The 20,545-nt window shown below is 40.2% G+C and overlaps 1 protein-coding gene across 2 annotated transcripts in view; it reads right to left on the bottom strand.

The window, feature by feature from the left end:
- Positions 1–7,472: 7,472 nt before the first annotated feature.
- The window catches only part of CFAP69 (cilia and flagella associated protein 69), a 99,151-nt gene continuing 86,078 nt past the window's right edge, over positions 7,473–20,545 (bottom strand). Inside the window, exon 24 of one of the 2 annotated variants that reach the window (XM_054655929.2) lies at positions 7,473–7,561. The gene's annotated coding sequence lies outside the window, so the exon portion shown is untranslated. The remainder of the gene's footprint in view (positions 7,562–20,545) is intronic. The other variant, XM_054655930.2, reaches the window with a different exon arrangement.

Below are 20,545 nucleotides of genomic sequence, written 5' to 3'. Positions count from 1 at the left end.
CATACTTTGATACGATATGGCTCTGTGTCTCCACCCAAATCTCATCTTCATTTGTAATCCCCACTGTGGAAGTAGGGAAGTGATTGGATCATGCAGGGCTGTTTCTCCCCTGCCGCTCTCCTGATAGGGAGTTCCCACAAGAGCTGATGGTTTTATAAGTGTTTGGAAGTTCCTCCTTCTTTCTTCTCTCTCCTGCTGCCATGTGAAGAAGGTGCTTGTTTCCGCTTCCCCTTTTGCCATGATTATAAGTTTTCTAAGGCCTCCCCAGCCATGTAGAACTGTGAATCAATTAAGCCTCTTTCCTTTATAAATTACCCAGTCTGCGCAGTTCTTTATGGCACTGTGAAAACTAATACCTCAATGTGACAGTGTCTTCTACTCCTCACTTAGGACAGTGATTATTTGGAAAGACATGATGTGAAGACCCCGTCTTGATTACTTTGCTGCTACTGGACCTTCTGCTTACAACCACCAATCAGAAAAGCTGTAGTTGTCATTTAACCTGCAGTAGTTGTATTTTCCCTCTGTGGATTACTTTAATGTTGAATATTAACACCAGCAACAGATGTTGATTACCATCAGTGTTCCTACCTCTCATTAATATGAACATTAGGTTGTTGCTGTGTAGATGTTTTTAATTTAATAACATTTGCTGCCATTAAGATTACTATCTTACTAGGTTTTCCTATTGTGTCAGAATAGTGTTGAGCCCAATGTACTTATTTTCCACTGCCTATTTCTTGTTAGTGAACACAATCTAAAATACTTTTCTTTCACATAACATATACATGGGGCAATGATCACAGCAACTAAAAAAAAATGGGAGATTGATATAGAAATATCTCAAAATGATGAGAATCATTGTGTACTGTAAACAAAAAAGAAAGCATAATATTTACCTCTGACAAAATGTGGTCAGAGCCTGAAGTATTTATTATAACTCTCATTACCAGATAGTAAAAGAAACATTGCGTAACTGGAAACTGTCCCCTTTAAAATGTGCAGCTAAAATGAACATGAGGCAAAATGTTTAGGACACTATTCAGACCTAAGGCAGAAGTCATTGTTGGAAAATACTACTACTTCTGCCATGAAGAGGAAAGAATGCCTCCCTAGGGTTGCTCAGTTTGATGTATGGGAAAACCATTAAAGTCAGTGGCACTAAAGAGTCTTGAATAAAGTCCCAAATAAGCCACCGACATGACTCACAATTTGGTTTTAAAAATATTTTAACACAGGCCAGGCGCAGTGGCTCACGCCTGTAATCCCAGCACTTTGGGAGGCCGAGGCGGGTGGATCACGAGGTCAGGAGATGGAGACCATCCTGGCTAACACGGTGAAACCTCGTCTCTACTAAAAATACAAAAAATTAGCCGGGCGTGATAGTGGGCGCCTGTAGTCCCAGCTACTCAGGAGGCTGAGGCAGGAGAATGGCGTGAACCTGGGAGGCGGAGCTTGCAGTGAGCCGAGATAGCGCCACTACACTCCAGCCTGGGCGACAGAGACTCTGTCTCAAAAAAAAAAAAAAAAAAAAAAAAAAATATATATATATATATATACACACACACACACACACACACACACAATAATGAGGGTTACGAAAAAATTTAATATAGAGTTGTTCTAATTACAATTTTAAATAATTTTATTTTGAAGTACTTTTTAATTTACAGAAGTTACAAAAATAGCCAAAAGAGATCCCATGTAATCTTTATCCAGTTTGCCCGAATGTTAACATCTTTTATAACCATTTTTCAAAACTAGAAAAATTAATATTGCTAGAATATTATTAACTAAACTGCAGACTATTTGCTTTCACTGGTTTTTCAGCTATGACTTTACTCCAGGGTCTAATACTAACACCACGTTGCATTTAATCTAACATTTAATGTAGATACACTTAAGCATAAAATAGACAAATATATAATTAACAAATCTAATATTTTGTGATGTTATATTGCTTAATTTTGTCAGCAGACTAAAATGAAAAGTGTCTAACTTCATTCTGGGCTTTGCAGATTATTTCGATTGACCTTGTGTCATCATCTCAACTGCTTTTAATTAGATTTCTACCTTTTGTCTATCATGCTTTTAGTTCTGTTTGTTCAAGAGTCCCTAACAAGGTCCGTCTGGCTCAGGCCTTGTAATCAGTAGATACTCTAGGAATATTTGTTAATGTATTCAAACGAAAGACAAGAACTAGATTGCTAACTCCTATAGCATACGAATCACCTGAAGTGGAGCATCGAGTTATTCTTACTCATTAGCCTTATAATCCTTCAGATGTAACAAATAAAATATTCGTTGTTTCATGCCATCAAAATATTACAAGTCTGAGAACCATTATATCTCCCAAATGATGAAGTTAAATGGATCAGACAAACGAGGTTTACATACTAGGTAAGACCTCTTTGAGTAAAAATGAAGTAGTCTCAAAGAGAGGGCCTCAGGCCATGTAATTATTGTCTTCAAACAAGGCCTATGTGAGGGAAAAAAAGTGGATTTATCTTATTGCCTTTCTTCCTAGGAACTTACACTTCAACTATTCATTCATTTATTCATGCATTAATATAATAATTTCTGTGTTCTGAATTTGTCCCACATACTCAGCTATGTGCTGGTACACTGTCATGGGTACTGAAATAACTAAGCAAGAATAAGCAGAGTAGTTGTGTCAATGACAGAAAGAAGCAAATTTTAATCTTTCTGATACCTGTATTCATAATGAGTGAAGGAAATTTATTCCTATGGAACATGATTTTGCTTCGCTGTTAAGGCACTTTGCTTTTAATTTGAAGGATATAATGTAAAGGTTACTTTTTAGGAAGCATTTCTAGAAATCTTGAGAATTAGTAGAATCATTTTTTTAAGACCCCCATTTAAGACCACCTGTACTAGAGGAATAAAACTATTTTAAGGGTCTTCTACTATCCTATTTATTAGTCATCGGTTAGTCTCATTTTTTATACTTTACTTCAATCATTGATAGATGCAAGAATGGCAGTGGAATTATCAGAAGAGACTTTCATGATAATGCTTCCTGTTTGTTCAAACAAGAGGACTTATGAGCAGAAAAGTTCGTAATGTATTCAGGATTCTCACTTACCGAACTCATTTTCTTTGCTTCTTGTTACTGAGATTTCATAAAGCAATAACCACTGACAGTAAATTAAAATTCTTAGATAATATGAATAAGAAACAAAAATAAGAGGCCAGGCATAGTGGCTCATAGCTGTAATCCCAGCACTTTGGGAGGCCAAGGCAGGTTGGTCTCTTGAGTCCAGGAGTTTGAGACCAGCCTGGTGACATGGCAAAACCCTGTCTCTACAAAAAACACAACAGATTAGCTGGGCATGATGGCACACACTTGTAGTCTAAGCTGCCTGTGAGGCTGTGGTGGGAAGATCACCTGAGCCCAGGAGGTTGAGGCTGCAGTAAGCCATGATGATGCCAATGCACTCCAGTCTGGGTGAGAGAGTGAGACTGTCTTTAAATAAATAAATAAATAAAATAATGAAATCAGTGCTTATATTAGCGTGTTCATGTGTTATTTTAAGTATTTATTACTACCACATCATAAATTAATCAGAATATTCCCCTTCAAAAGAGATATTGTAAGAATATGTTAGTCATTGTCCTATGCATGTATTATAGACTATCACTCTATACATGGTAAGCTACAGCATTGGGCAGAATAGTAATTGAGCACAATTGTTCCCATTGTATATTCTACATACAACACATAACAGAGAGTATACTCTGAGAAGGTATAGAACATATACTTATTGGAAGACATGGTTGTATAAGTAAAAATGAAGTTTAATGAGAAATCATTTTATGCAAGTTACACAGAACATAAAAATACAGATTTTAAAAACATTTTTAAAGCATCATAACCACTTAAAAGAGTCATAATTTTTTAAAATTAGGTCTGTAATAATTATATTTGGCCTTTAACTTTATTTTTTTTCATTCAATCTAGTTCTTGCAACAGCACCGAATTCCTCATTTGGTTACTGTGGAGCTTCCAGAAATTTTGGTTTTCATTTCTTATAACTATTTCCGCATTTCCCATGTATTCATCAACCCACTAGAACTTTGTTTCTGTTCTTATTTCAGTAAAATTATACTTACTGGGCCGTTTCCTCAGGCCATATCTTATTTGACTGGGAAATGTCTACTAGTGAGGCAATTGGAGTTATGGGGTATGCCCTAAATGCTAACAAAGGAGAAAAAATGAACATATCAAAAGATAGTATAATCCCTGTAACTTTTGATTTTATGTAAATTTTAATTCTTGGTAAGAAAAAATATATACCAAAACCTCAGTATGTAACATATGTTGGGGGGAAAAAAGCCACCAAGCATATATTCCTATACATATGCTTATACCTAAGCATCACCTCCCGATCACCACCGAGGTCTAAGAAAAATCTTAATAAGGTTTCTGATGATCAAAGGAGAGGCTAAGTCCTTATTTAGAGAGAGTAAAGAACAAGTTGTTTTCTCTAGGGAGCCTGATAGGATGGAGTTGGTAGAAGGTTTATGTGAAGGTGATTTTTATATTACTTTTACATTGAAGAAGCCCTAAGCATAAATCCTAATAAAACTTTTTTTTTTGTTCTCTCATTATGTCTTAAAACTTTTCAGTGGTGGAAGCTTTTACCCATCATTAAATTTGAGTTCCAAGATTTTCAGCTCACATTTAGATAACGAGCAGTCCTAAAGACCTTTTAAGGCCCAAAACACTTCCTAGATTCAGAAATTAGAGTGTTGGTTTCTGTATAATATTTGAAATTCTCAATTTAAAGTTATGTCTTTTCTTTTCTTCAGCTAGTACTGATTTTAGGTGCCAGCTTGCCATAGCTTCAGGGCACTCTAGATTTGGAGCATTGGAGGGAAGAAGAGAAAGGTAATATGGAAATGCTTACTTTAACTTGTCTTTGGTGGGCCAGATTTGAGTTCCTGGAACTGGCAGATATTTAGGGTAACTCTCTCATAGTGCTTTTGTGGGCACTTGAGTCCCATCATTGAAGTCTCTCGCTTCTGGTTCCCTAGTGGATGGGTCTCTGTTTGAGTGATGGCTTTAGAATCTCTCCGCCCTTACTACCTCCAGCAATCTGGCATACACCTAGATTTCATCCTTGTGAATGGGGCCCCCTTGATTTCTTTCAGTAGCACTATTGGACTGAATCCAAGGTGAACTCACCCTCATACGCAATCCACCTCCAAGTCGTGGGAAACACTCATGTAGATTTTACTTGGGCAAATTTAGGAGTGCGGGCCAATCACAAAGGAAACTCTCCTCTTTTACCACCAAAGTGTTTGGTGGGCCAATTTCTCCATCTCTTGATTTCCCTGGACACGAATCAGAATGCAGTTATTATGCCCTGCCGCTTCAGGAATAACATAATAAGCAGTATCAGTACACTTGGTGGAGGCCCCAGCCCATCCAAATGAGCATGAAGAAAGAGATCAGGCACCCTCTCTTCCATTCTCATTGGGAGTGGAAAATGTAAGAGGTCTAAGAATTTTGTGATTATTTCCTTTAAAAATTTGAGTTTGGGTCTGGCACCTTACTTGGTATAAAGCATCTGCTTCATCTCGATCTGTTAGCTAGAACTTGTAATTCAGTATCCTGAGATATTTCCTTTTAGGGGAAATATGAAATTACAGGCTGAAATTGAATGTGACACATTATTTTCTATTCTTTCTTGCTTCTCAGCATGATCTGAAACTCTTGTCATTTCTCTTTTTAGCTAATAATTTAGTATAGGTGAGCTGGAGAAGATGTTAGTATGAATTCTTTTTCTCTTTATAACTTTTCTATTATAATAACTGATATTTATTCCTACCTCTTCTATACTTTTTTCTTCCAAAATGTAAAGGAAATAATAATCCTTCAATTAAATGTCTGAGGACTGATCTTGGACTATGAGAACTGCTCTCTTGTGTGCCATTAATTTCAAATTTGAACTTCTCTTTACTTACTGTGTAAATCCTCTCCCTGACAAGACTGATTACATCTTTATTAAGGAGTTCATCTCTCATTTGAAAATGTTTTTCATCTTAGAAAAAAATAACTGTTGTCAATCTTGCCATGTAAGATTTGACAGAAAATTCTTTCATAGATGAAATGTAGTTTTATCTTTTAACAAAGAAAAAATGTGTCTTATTAGCTGATGAACATTTTTTGTTATTTTTTAAAATTTTATGTTCTGTATTTACTTGTCACTGACTTGAAGCTCAACTCTTTTGTTAAAAGAAAGTGACATTAAAACAATGTATGGAAATTAACTTACAGTTCACACAGCAGAAAAACCAATAATTACATCAATTTTATATTCCTTCCTTCTAAGATATTAAAGTGTTGCAACAAGAAAACAAACAAAGATTACTTAGAGAATATTACTATGAGGTAAATATAAAAGGCTATAGCAGAATTAGGACATAAAAATTGAGTAATCTTGCCCATTTTATTTACAAAGTCACACAGGAGTTACCACTGAGTCAAAGCCATCAGCCCAGCATTTTATTAAAAACAGTGGCCCCCCACCAAAAAATGAAAATTGCCATGCTAGTGCTAGTCATGATGTCTGAGAATTTCAGGTGGAGTTGTTAAGTGGTCAGAACCAGAAAATTGAGTTTATTGAATTATTTTGTCCTATTACATTCTGTAGGTCTTAAATACCTGAAACCTCACTTCATATCTTTTTAAATAGGTCCATGGTGGCGTCAGAGTTAATCATTCTCTTTTTTATCATGGTATGTTTGGTAAAGATCAGGACTATGGGCCGGGCACGGTGGCTTACGGCTGTAATCCCAGCACTTTAGGAGGCCGAGGCGGGCGGATCACGAGGTCAGGAGATCGAGACCATCCTGGCTAACACAGTGAAACCCCGTCTCTGCTAAAAATACAAAAAATTAGCCGGGCGTGGTGGCAGGCATCTGGAAGTCCCAGCTACTGGGGAGGCTAATGCAGGAGAATGGCGTGAACCCGGGAGGCGGAGCTTGCAGTGAGCCGAGATCACGCCACTGGACTCCAGCTGGGGGGACAGCGAGACTCCGTCTCAAAAAAAAAATAAAAACAAAATAAAGATCAGGACTGTGGCAATTTTGTACTGTTCCAATTCAGCTGCAGCTGTGCTCCCCAGAATTTCCTTCCTGTATTAGTCCATTCTCACATTGCTGTAAGGAACTACCTGAGGCTGGGTAAGTTATGAACAAAAGAGATTTAATTGACTCATAGTTCCATAGGCTGTGTAGAAAGCATGGCTACGGAGGTCTCAGGAAACTTAATCATGGTGGAAGGTAAAGGTAAGCAGGCAAATCTTCACATGGTGGAGCAGCAGAGAGAGCCAGCAAAGGAGGAAGTGCTACACACCTTAAACAACCAGATCTCAGGAGAACTCACTCACTATTCCAAGAACAGTAAGGGGCCGGGCGCGAGCGCGCGGTGGCTCACGCCTGTAATCCCGGCACTTTGGGAGGCTGAGGCGGGTGGATCACGAGGTCAGGAGATCGAGACCATCCCGGCTAACACGGTGAAATCCCGTCTCTACTGAAAGACAAAAAAAAAAAAAAAAAATTAGCCGGGCATGGTGGTGGGTGCCTGTAGTCCCAGCTACTCGAGAGGCTGAGGCAGGAGAATGGCGTGAACCCAGGAAGCGGAGCTTACAGTGAGCCGAGATCACGTCACTGCACTCCAGCCTGGGTGACAGAGCGAGACTGCATCTCAAAAACAAAACAAAACAAAACAAGAACAGTAAGGGAGAAGTCTGCTCCTATGATCCGGTCATCTCCCATGAAGCCCCTCCTTCAGCACTGAGGATTATAATTCAATATGAGGTTTACTTGGGGACACAGAGCCAAACCATATTATTCCGCCCCTAGCCCCTTCCAAATCGCATTCTGCCCCCGGCCCCTCCCAAATCTCATGTCCTTCTCACATTTTGGAACACAATCATGCCTTCCCAACAGTCCCCCAAAGTCTTATTCTCTCATTAACTTAGAAGTCCAAGTCTAAAGTCTCATCTGAGACAAGACAAGTCTTTTCCACCTATGAAACTGTAAAATACAAAAGAAGTTAGTTACTACCAAGATACAATGGGGGTTTGCGACAAGCCTGAGCAACAAAGCAAACCCTGTTTCTACAAAAAATTAAAAATAATGAGTCAGGTGTAGTGGTGCACGCCTGTAGTCCCAGCCACTTGGGAGTCTATGGCAGGAGGATTGCTTGAGCCCAGGAGTTTTGAGGCTACAGTGAGCTCTGATTATGCCACTGCAGTCCCACCTGGCAACAGGGTAAACCCTGTCTTAAAAAAATAAAAAGAAGCTCAGCAAACCCCAAGAAGTTGGATAAATACAAAGAAAACCACACTGTTGTAAAGAATTTGACCTCTGTCCCTGGTTCCTGGGAGATGACCTCTAAATCCTTGGAATTTTTTGGGGTGATAGAATTATCTTTTATCCTTGATGGGCCCTTGGGATCACACTCGAGTTTATGCAAATGAGATGACTCAGGCTGGGGGCTGACCATATCAGAATGACCAACTATGTTATTGCATGTGATATAAGCTGTACCTCTCGGTAGGGTGGTGGGTGGTGGGTGGTGGGGAGGGCTGGGGATTCAGTTCAATCATGTGACCAATGATTCTGAAACTGATGCAACAGACCACTAGATGGTTTTTTTGGATAAATATAGAAATTGACCCTTCTGGTCTTAAAGCTTGAAACTTACCTATCTTTTATGTGAGTTCCTCAGGAAAGGACCCCCAGGCCTCTCAAAAAGTATCAAAGAGGCCAGGGACAGTAGCTCTCACATGTAACCCCAGCACTTTAGGAGGCCAAGGTAGGGCTGATTGCTTGAGCCCAGGAGTTTGACACCAGCCTGGGCAACGTGGTGAAACCTCATCTCTACAAAAACTACAAAAATTAGCTGGGCATGGTATCATGCACCGATAGTCCTAGCTACTCGGGAGGCTGAAGTGGGAGGATTGCTTGAGTCCAGGAGGGTGAGGCTGCAGTGAGTGGTGATTGTGCCACTACACTGTAGCCTGGGCAACAGAGTGAGACCTTGTCGCAAAAATAAATAAATAAATAAAGTATGAAAGAACTGAAACTCACCAGACAATGAGAGTTCAAGCCCCTCATTCATCACGATTGATTTCTTACCCCAACTGAGTTCCTGCTTTTCCACACATAATTATGTTTCTTTCCTGCTAAATAAACCCCTAATTTTAGTTGGTCGGGGAGATGGATTTGAGACTGATCTCATAACTCCTTGACTGCAGGACCCCATTAAAGTCTTCTTCCTTGGCAATAATGATTGTCTTAGTGACTGGCTTTCTGTGCAGCAAGCAGCAGGACCTAGACCAAACCCCTGATGTTTCAAGTTACAATTCAATCAATCATGCCTATATAACAAAACTCCAAGCTGGGTGTGGTGGCTCACACCTGTAACCCCAGCACTTTGGGAGGCCGAGGTGGGTGGATCGCCTGAGATCAGGAGTTCAAGACTGGCCTGACCAACATGGTGAAACCCCTTATCTACTAAAAATACAAAAATTAGCTGGGCATGGTGGTGCGTGCCTGTAATCCCAGCTATCTGGGAGGCTGAGGTAGGAGAATCGCTAGAACCCTGGAGGCAGACGCTGCAGTGAGCCAAGATCATGCCACTGCACTCCAGCCTGGGTAACAGAGTGAGACTCTGTGTCAAAAAAAAAGAAAAAAAAAAAAAAAAAAAAAACGCCAGTAAAAATTCTGGCACCAAGACACAGGTGAGCTTCTGTAACTGGCAATTATGTATTAATGATTCAGAAAAGTAATGCTCTTAGGACACAGAAGCTTTTGTGTTTGGAACCTTCCCAGACTGCATTCTGTGGATCTCTTCATTTTCTGGTCCTGATCTATATCCTTTATAATAAACTAAGTATAAATACTTTCCTGAGTTCTGCGAGTCATTTCTAGCAAATTACAGAATCTGATGGGGCAATGAGAATGCCTGAATTTGTAGCCAGTCGGTCAGAAGAACAAGGACCTAGCAATCCCGGGCTTGCAACTACTTTCTGAAGGTGTTACTGGTGGAAGATATTGTGTCCGGAATTGGTGGGTTCTTGGTCTCACTGACTTCAACAATGAAGCCTCGGACCCTCGCAGTGAGTGTTACAGTTCTTAAAGGCAGCGTGTTCAGAGTTTGTTCCTTATGTTGTTCAGATGTGTTCAGAGTTTCTTCCTTCTGGTGGGTTCGTGGTCTTGCTGGCCTCAGGAGTGAAGCTGCAGACCTCCACGGTGAGCATTAGAATTCCTAAGGCGGCGCGTCTGGAGTTGTTCATTCCTCCCAGTGGGTTTGTGGTCTCGCTGGCTTCAGCAGTGAAGCTACAGACCTTCGTGATCAGTGTTACTGCTCATAAAGGAAGTATGAACCCAAAGAATAAGCAGTAGCAAGATCTTTTGCAAAGAGCAAAAGAACAAAACTTCCACAGCTAGGAAGAGAACCTGAGCCTGTTGCCCCTGCTGGCTCGGGCAGCCTGCTTTTATTCTCTTATCTGGCCCCACCCACATCCTGCTGATTGGTTCATTTTACAGAGAGCTGATTGGTCTGTTTTACAGAGATCTGATTGGTCTGTTTTTACAGGGTGCTGATTTGTGCATTTACAATCCCTGAGCTAGACACAAAAGTTCTCCATGTCCTCACTAGATTAGCTAGATACAGAGTGCTGATTGGTGTATTTACAAACCTTGAGCTAGACACAGAGTGCTGATCGGTGTATTTACAATCCCTTAGCTAGACATAAAGGTTCTCCAAGTCCCCAGTAGACTCAGGGGCCCAGCTGGCTTCACCCAGTGGATCCTGCACTAGGGTCCCAGCAGGAGCCGCCTGCCAGTCCTGCCCCGTGTGCCTGCACTTCTCAGCCCTTGGGCGGTTGACGGGACTTGGGACCGTGGAGCAGGGGGCGGCGCTCGTTGGGGAGGCTCGGTCTGCGCAGGAGCCCACAGGTGGGGGGGAGGGTGCCCAGGCTGCAGGTCCCGAGCCCTGCCCTTTGGGGAGGCGGCTAAGGCCTGGCGAGAAATCGAGCGTAGCGCCACTGGGCCAGCACTGCTGGGGGACCCCGCGCACCCTCCGCAGCTGCTGGCCTGGATCCTAATTACCCTCACTGCCCCGGGCCTGTGGGGCCGGCTGGCTGCTCCGAGTGCGGGCCCGCCAAGCCCACGCCCACCCAGAACTCTAGCTGGCCAGCAAGCGCTGCGCGCAGCCCCGGTTCCCACCCGTGCCTCTCCCTCCACACCTCCCCGCAGGCTGAGGGAGCTGCCTCCGGCCTCGGTCATCCCAGGAAGGGGCTCCCACAGTGCGGCGAGGGGCTGAAGGGCTCCTCAAGCACGGCCAGAGTGGGTGCCGAGGCCGAGGAGGTGCCAAGAACCAGCGAGGGCTGCAAGGGCTGCCAGCATGCTGTCACCTCTCAGTATCTGAGTTACCAGCGATGAATCTGTACAGGTCTGCAGCAACATCAGTTCTTGCCTCCTCAGAATAAAGAATTTGATGGAGGGGCATAAAGCAGAAAAAAAAGAGACTTAGGCAAGTTTCAGAGCAGGAGTGGAAGTTTATTAAGAAGGCATTAGAACAGGAAAGAAAGGAAAGTACACTTGGAAGAGATCCAATCAGGCAACTTGAAGAACAAGTGCAGTGCTTTACCTTGATCCTAGGACTTTATAGGCTGGCCCCTTTCCCATGATTCTTCCCTTAGAGTGGGCTGCCTGCATGTGCAGTGCACTCCTTGTGCTTGGGAAGTGAGCATGCGTGGTGTGTTTAGTTGTACACATGCCCATCTGAGGCTTTTTTCCCTTTTCTGGTGCTGTGCCCTTGGAAGGTCATACTCTGCCATTTTGTGTCTTAATGTGCATGCTCAGTAAGTTCCTTCTCTCTGGCATCTTTATTCAGTGAACACTTCAGTGCAGTAGCTGTGGATCATCAGGAAATGGCCTCTCCCTTGCACTGGCTATCAATTTGTCACTTTTAGAGAGTCAATGTGATAATTGCTGAACCATCACCTGACATTCCTAGTGGCCGGGGGAGAGCCCTCACGTGCCCCACTCATGCCTAACTACCTATAACAAAATAAGGGAGCTCTTATGGAAGACTGTACCCTTAACTTGTGAAATTTGACCTCACTCTAGGTAATGTCAGAATTGCATTGCACACAGCTGGCACATTGTCAGCAAGTTGCAGAAAACTAAAGATATTTTGAAAGCTGTCAGAGAAAAATGACACATTACATATAAGGGAATTGTGATTTGAATGATTGATGTCTTCTCATCAGAAAAATAATGGAGACCAGAAGACAGTGGAACAACATCTTTAAAGAATAAAACAAAACTCAAAACTACATTAAATTATATGTCCAGTGAAAATAATTCTAAAAGAATGATGGTGAAGTAAAATACATTTCCAGATAAAACTAAAAGTATATGTAGCCAGTGAACACGTACTATAAGAAATACCAAAGAAGTTCTTCAGGTTGAAGAGAAATACAACCAGATGGAAAATCAGGTCTTCAGGGGCAAAAAATAAAGAGCACTGAAAATGATAACATTGCATCATAGGATTTATAACGTGTATAAATGTAATGCATTTGACAACTATAGCAAAAAGGATGAAAAGGTGAGTAAATGAACTCATGCCTTGCAAGATTTCTACATTTTAAATGAATCGATTCAATATTAACTCTTAGTCTGAAATATTAAGGATATATATTGCAATGCTTAGAACAACCACTAAAAAATTATGCAAAAAAGGAAAACGAGGATCCTAGAATACACAATGTTTATATGCCTTTGTGTTTGTCTTTATGTCCTAAGATAAATTTGTATTTCTTGTTCTTAAACAATAACAAAATATTTTCTACTAATCATCCCTTTTGGAAGAGGTAAGGACTAGTGATCTCTTTTTCACTTCCCTCCTGAACTATTTTTTTCCTGTCTCTGAGACAGTCTTTTGTTCATCTTTGTCTCCTGTGTTCCTGAAAAAAGAATGCCTTCTTTCTCTTCAATTAGTCAGCTGTCAACAAGTGCTTGTTTTCTCTGAAGGGTACTTACTTGTTTCAACTTCATTTCCTGCTTTCTTTCTCCCCAAGGTGATTGAATCACACTTTGATAAATACATTGTTATTAAAGTTTACTAGAGGCAATTGCAATTGTAGATGTTTCAAATTAATGTCTTTCATTATACTGAGTCAAAAAGTTAATGAATTGAAAAATTATTCTTTTTGTAGGTATTCAGCAGCATTACTCAGTCAACATGTCCTGACGGTGTGTGGAGTGACCTTCTAGATTTTGTGGGGAGTGATGATGGCAATATTTCCTGGAGAAGTACGCTCAATAAAGGAGAAATGGGATTAACACAACTGTGACAAAACTGCACTAAGTGATTGGAAAGTAGGAAGCGTGTGGGCAAATGAATAGGCTACTGGCCTGATTAAACCAGGAAATCTCAGGCAGCACTGGAGTTCTGAAAGAATTAAGGGGTGTGGCTGGTGGAAAGCTGACAAAACTCCCTCAGAGGGGGCAATAGCATGGATATGAAATAGAAATCAGCTAAAAATATTTATTGTGTCCATTGTACTATATACCAGTCATTAAAAACATATGAAATAGAGACATTTTTATAAGCTTGTAGGAGAACATTATATGCTCTCATGGAAGAAAGACAACATATTATAGTCATTCAAAAATGGACGTCAAGTAATATAGTGAATATAGATACCCAATTGCAGAGGTAAAGCTGAATTGTGTAGAAAGAGCTTTAGAGTTGGGTCAGGTGACAGAGATAAAGGGAGAAATGCTCTATGATATGACTTATAGATGAAGTCTGGGGATAATAGAAATATTCTAGGAACGGGATGATGGTGAATATATTGCTGCTCGTGAAGACAATTCTAATAAAAAAATGCGTGGCTTGGAAAACATACTTGCTTAGTTAGATGGCTTGTTTGGGCTATGATGATAAATTAGGTGGATTCGTTAGGTAATACACTTGACTTTATAAATAACCAACTGTAAAATCTAAACATTTACATAAATTTATCATGTCTGTCTTAACATGTGTTGTGTGCTTCTGAGTTTTCCACTTCTCTTCCATTTTGCCAAATGAAAAATCTGTCTCAAATCCAATTCTCCTACCGCTCTCTAAAGTGTTTGACCCTACAGCAGTCTTCTGATTCTTCAACTATGTCCTCTCTTTGGTTCTATGACATTATGTCACCCTGGAGCTTACATAGGCTGATTATTCTTTCCTGTCTTCCTTCATTGATTCGATTTACAGTTTATGAGCCCCGAAATTTGGGCATAAGTCCTCATATTCATCTCAACTTTCTTTTATCAATGTATACTGTCATGGTGGCACTAATTCACTAATTTTCTTTTTTCTTTTCTTTTCTTTCTCTCTTTTTTTTTTTTTTTTTTTTTTTTTTGAGACAGGGTCGCACTCTTGTTGCTCAGGCTGGAGTGCAGTGGCACGATCTCAGCTCACTGCAACCTCTGCCACCCAGGTTCAAGCAATTCTCGTGCCTCAGCCTCCTGAGTAGATGGGATTACGGGTGCACACCATTACGCACGGGTAATTTTTGTATTTTTAGTAGATACGGGGTTTCACCATGTTAGCCAGGCTGGTCTCGAACTGCGGCACTAATTTTCTGTCAAAACAGAGACCTCTCAAATTAGTTATATTTCTAGATAAATTTTAGATATTCCAGAAGATCCAGAATCAACTCTAATACAACACATCCTAAATCAAATTCATTCTCCCCTAATCATCTTCCTTTTGATCTTTCATATTTGTCAATGACACTCCATAAGCAGGTATGCTGAAAGCACTCGTTCTTTTTTGTTTTCACTCCATCTCATATCAATGCGATTAATCACCATGTTTTATCTTTCTTTCTTTCTTTTTTTTTTTTTTTTTTGAGACAGAGTCTTGCTCTGTCTCCATGCTGGAATGTAGTGGCGCAATCTGGGCTCACTGCAACCCCCGCCTCCCGGTTCAAGCGATTCTCCTGCCTCAGCCTCCTGAGTAGCTGGGACTACAGGCATGCACCCACCCTGCCCAGCTAATTTTTGTATTTTTAGTAGAGACGGGATTTCACCTTGTTGGCCAGGATGATCTTGATCTCTTGACCTTGTGATCCATCCGCCTCGGCCTCCCAAAGTGCTGGGATTACAGGTGTGAGCCACCGCACCCGACCTATGTTTTATCTTTCTATCTTTGAAATATGTCATTTCTGTCATTGTTCTAAATGTTTTATTATGCATTATTTGATAATAGAAAAATATATATTCTAACAGATATATCCTATACATGTTATATATATTCTAAATATTCTAACATATATAGTTAGAAACCATAGGCATAAGAAGACTAGTGAAATCACTGTCTGTAGAGACTCTCTATAAATTCTTTCCAGATCTTGTTTCCTCATATATCCAAACATAACCACTCTCCTGAATTTGTGTGAGTTACTTCCTTACTATTAAAACTGCTTTATCAAATGTATGTATTTGTAAAGAAAGAATATATGGTTTAATTTTGCTTGTCTTTGAACTTCATAAAAATGATATATTCAGCAATCCATTTTTTAAAATCTGTAACTCATATAGCTGTAGTCTATTCCTTTTCACTGCCAAATAACATCTTGCAATGTTGGATATACCACAGTTAATTTATCTATTATGTTAGCGATCATTTTGATTTTTTCCATGTTTTTGCTTTTGTGAACAATGCTACCATGAATATTCCATTTTAGGGTATGTTGCTTGTCACCTATTTGCAAGAATTTCTTCAAGATATATTCCTGGGATTGAAAAACTTATTGCAAGTTACATACTTGTTCAGACTTAGAAGATGGTGCCAGTTTGTGTTCTAGACTGATTGTACAAATTTATGCTCCTCCTAGCACTACGCAAGAGTCCTACTGCCTCATGTGATGGTTAGTTATATGTAACAACTTGACTGGCCATGGGGTACCCAGATATTTGTTTAAATATTATTTCTGGGTGTGTCTGTGAGTGTGTTTCTGGATGATACTAGCATTTGAATTGGCAGGCTGAATAAAGCAGATTGCCCTCCCCATCAGCCAATTCATTGTATAGGCATCATCCAGTTCACTCAAGGCGTGAATAGAACAAAAAGGTGGAGGAAGGGAGAATTTACTGATTCTTCCTGACTGATGGAGCTGAGACATTAGTCTTCTGCTCTCACACTAGAACTTAACACCATTGGCTCTCTGGGTTCTCAAGCTTTTAGGCCTAGACTTGAACTTACACTGTCAAATTTCCTCGCTTTAAGGCCTTTGGACTCAGGCTGGAACTATACCACTGACTTTCCTAAGTCTCTAGCTTGCAGATGGCAGATTGTGGGGCTTCTCAGCCTCCATAATCACATGAACCAATTTTTTATAATACATCTCTTCATATATATATATATCTTTATATAAAATATAATATATACATATGTTAGCTAGATCCTATTGGTTCTGTTTCTTTGGAGAACCCTGACTAATATTCTTCATATGTTCACCAACACTTGACACTTGATATTTTTTAAGTCAGAGTCTCACGTCACCCAGGCTGGAGTGCAGTGGTGGGATCATAGCTCACTGGAACCTCAAACTCTTGAGCTCAAGTGATCTGCCCACCTCAGCCTCCCAAGTAGCTGGAACTACAGGCACATGGCACCATACTCAACCCAGTTAAAAAAAATTGTGGAGTAGGGGCCTTTCCAAGGATGGTCTTGAACTCCTAGCCTCAAGTGATCTTCCTGCCTTTGTCTCCCAAAGCACTAGGATTACGGGCATAAGCCACTACACCCAGTCTCCAACACTTGATATTGTCAGACTTGTTAATGTTTGACCTGATGGGTACAAGTGCACATCTCATGGCCCCACTATGTTGCCCAGGTTGTTCTTGAACTCCTGGGCTCATATAATCCTCTTGCCTTAGCCTCCCCAAATGTTGGGATTACAGGCGTGAGTCACTGAATCTGGCCTTCTTTAGGAGAATTTTAGCTATCTTAGGCCTTTGCTTTACCATATAACCCCCTAGAGTCACATTTTCATTAACCCTATTGCACTTTCCTGCCTGCAATTAAATAATGAATATGTGCGTGTATTTATTCATTATTTATGTTTCCTAATCTATGAAATGCCTCTTTATGCCTATTGCCCAGATTTCTATTATTGTGTTTATCTTTTTCTTGTTGATTTGATGGAAGGGTCTTCTATCTTGGCTCTTAATCCTAATTCATTTGTGATTATAAGTGCTGAATATATCTTCTCTCAGAATATAATTATTTTTTATCTTTATAGTGTCTCGTGATTAACAGGACATTAATTTTAATGCAGTCAAATGTATTAATTATCCTTTTATGGTCAGCACTATTTGTGTCTGGTGTAAGAAGTCCTTCTCAACCCCAAGATCAGAAAGATATTCTTCTGATGTTCTTTTTAAAGTACAAATGCTTTGCTTTTCATATTTAAATTAATAACATACCTGGGATTGATTTTTATGATGGTATAACGTAGGAATCTAATTTCGTTTTCCATATGGATAACCAGTTTTCCCAGCTTTATTTATTGAAAATCCACTGTTCTAATGAGAACATTTGGACACAGGGTGGGGAACATCACACACCAGGGCCTGTCGTGGGGTGGGGGGAGGGGAGAGGGATAGCATCAGGAGATATACCTAATGTAAATGACGAGTTAATGGGTGCAGCACACCAACATGGCACATGTATACATATGTAACAAACCTGCACACGTACCTTAGAACTTAAAGTATAATTAAAAAAAAAAAAGAAAATCCCATGTTGTTTTACACAACATTTCTATAAATGGATAGGTTTATTTTTAGGGTCTGTAATCTGGTCCATTGTTTAATTTCTTTATTCCTGAGCCAATAACCTCCCATTTAATAACTAGTGAGTACCCTGCTCCTTACTGTTCTTCTTCAGGAGAATTTTTTTTTTTTTTAAAGACAGGGTTTCACTCTGTTGCCCAGGCTGCCATGCAGTGGTATGATCATGGCTCACTGTAGCCTCAACCTCCCTGACTCAAGTGATCCTCCCACCTCAGCCTCTCAAGTAGCTGGGACTACAGGCATACACCACCATGCCTGCCTAATTTTTTAATTTTTTGTAGCAACTAAGTCCTACTATGTTGCCCAGGTTGGTCTTGAACTCCTGGGCTCAAGCAATCCTCTTGCTTTGGCCTCCTCACATGCTGGGATTACAGGCATAAGCCACTGTGCCTGGCCTTCTTTAGGAGAATTTTGGCTATCTTGAGCCTTTGCTTTGCCATGTAACTTTTAGCATCACATTTTCATTAACCCTGTTGTGATTTTGATTGAAAATGCATATATTACTTTGGGCAGATGATATCTTCATAGATCATATATTAGCATTATTTTTATTTAGATTGTCTTTTATGTCTTTCAATAAAAATTTTAAAAATCTCCACTTAGAATTCATTTACCTATGTTAAATTTATTCCTAGTTACCTTATACATCTTACTGCTATTGTAAATGGTATCTCTTTTCTAATTTACATGTTCTGGTCTTTTGCTCGTATATAGTTGATGCAGTAGATTTTGTAGATTGATCTTATATTCAACCACTTAACAAAACTTGTTAATTTGTCAGTATAATTTATGTTATTATTATTTCTAAGCAAATGATTCCACATAGCATGCTGTGCTAGGCACTATTCAGAACACTAAATATTTATCACAACAGCCCTTTTAAGCAGGGTCATTTTTCATCTCCATTTTACTCACAAGGAAATTAACCACAAAGAGATTAAATCATTAGCTCAAAGCCACAAATTACCATCTGAACACAGAAGGGAGGACTTAAACCCAGGCAGTTGATTTCTAAGCTCCATGCTCACCAAGAGCTTTGCTGCCTCTCTGCTAGGCTATCCAGTTGTGATCCTTCCCTTTCCTTCCCTGCCCTGCCCGGCCCTCCCCTCCCCTCCCCTCCCTTTCCCTTGCCTCCCCTCCCTTTCCCTCCCCTCCCCTCCCTTTCCCTCCCCTCCCCTCCCCTCCCCTTCATTCCCCTCCCCTCCTTTCCCTTCCTTCCCTCTTTCTCTTTTTCTCTCTTTCTTTTCCTTATACCGCTCCCCACTTTTTTCTAACCCTTTCTTTGCAGGTATTATTTTAAATGTTAGCAGAGATGATGCGCATCTTTTCTCGCTCCTAAATTAAAAGAGAATTATTTTAATATTTTACCATAAGAAAGATGTCTGCTGTAGGATTCTAGTGGATAACATTTATGAGGTTAAGAAAATTTTGTCTAGTCTTAGTTTGGTAAGAGTTGTTTTTGCTTTTTAATCATGAATGGATGTTGAATTTTATCAATTTATTTTCTTTTAATTTAAAAAAAAAAATTTTTTTTGAGACAGAGTCTCACTCTGTCACCTAGGCTAGAGTGCAATGGTGTGATCTTAGCTCACTGCAACCTCTACCTTCTGCACTCAAGTGATTCTCCCTCTTCAGCCTCTCAAGTAGCTGGGACTATAGGTGTGTGCCACTGTGCCTGGCTAATTTTTGTATTTTTTTGTAGAGACAGGTTTTTGCCATGTTGCCCAGGCTGGTCTCGAACTCGTGAACTCAAGCAATTTGCCCTCCTTGGCCTCCCAAAGTGCTAGGATTACAGGCATGAGCCACCGTGCCCAGCCTCCCATTTAATTTGTGTACATGGTAAATATAGTCATTGATTTTAATATGTTAAACCAATAGTCCCTAACCTTTTGGCACTGGGGACCAGTTTTGTGGAGGACAAGTTTTCCACAGATGGGGTGGGTGGGGAGGGCAGGGAGGGATGTTTTGGGATGAAACTTTTTCACTTCAGATCATCAGTCGTTAGATTCTCATAAGGAGCAGCAACCTATATCCCTTGCACGTGCAGTTCACACTAAGGTTCATGCTCCTATGAGAATAATGCTGCTGCTGATCTGACAGGAGGCAAAGCTCAGGTGATAATGCTCGCTGGCCCACAGCTCACCTCCTGCTGTACGGCTGGGTCCTTAACAGACCACAGACTGGTACCAATCTACGGCCTGGGCCCCCCTGTGTTAAACTACCCATGCATCCCTAGGATAATCAAAGCTTGATACTGCTGTGTTTTTTGTAAGTCCTACTGAATTTGGTATGTCAATATTTTGTTTAGAATTTATTTTTATCTGTAATCATTAGTAAGATGGCCTGTGACTTTACTCTTTTTCAGATTGTCCTTGTCTCATTTTGTTAGAATGAGTCTGGGAGATTTCCTTCTTTTCTAATTTTCAGGAAGTACTTGATCCTTGAAAGTTGCCCTGCAAAATCATATGGGCTTGATTTTCTTTTTTTCCCAGTGGGAAGATTTTAAACTACTTATTCAAGGTCTTTAAACAGCATTTATTATTCTGGCTTTGTAGTTATTCTTACATGAGTATTATAGATTTTTTTCTTTTTTCTTTTTTTTTTCCATAGTCTTTCTTTGTCGCCCAGGCTAGAGTGC

Source organism: Pan troglodytes, chromosome 6 (assembly GCF_028858775.2).
Source record: "Pan troglodytes isolate AG18354 chromosome 6, NHGRI_mPanTro3-v2.0_pri, whole genome shotgun sequence".
NCBI lineage: Eukaryota > Metazoa > Chordata > Mammalia > Primates > Hominidae > Pan > Pan troglodytes.
This window is presented reverse-complemented; position numbering and strand designations above follow the sequence as displayed.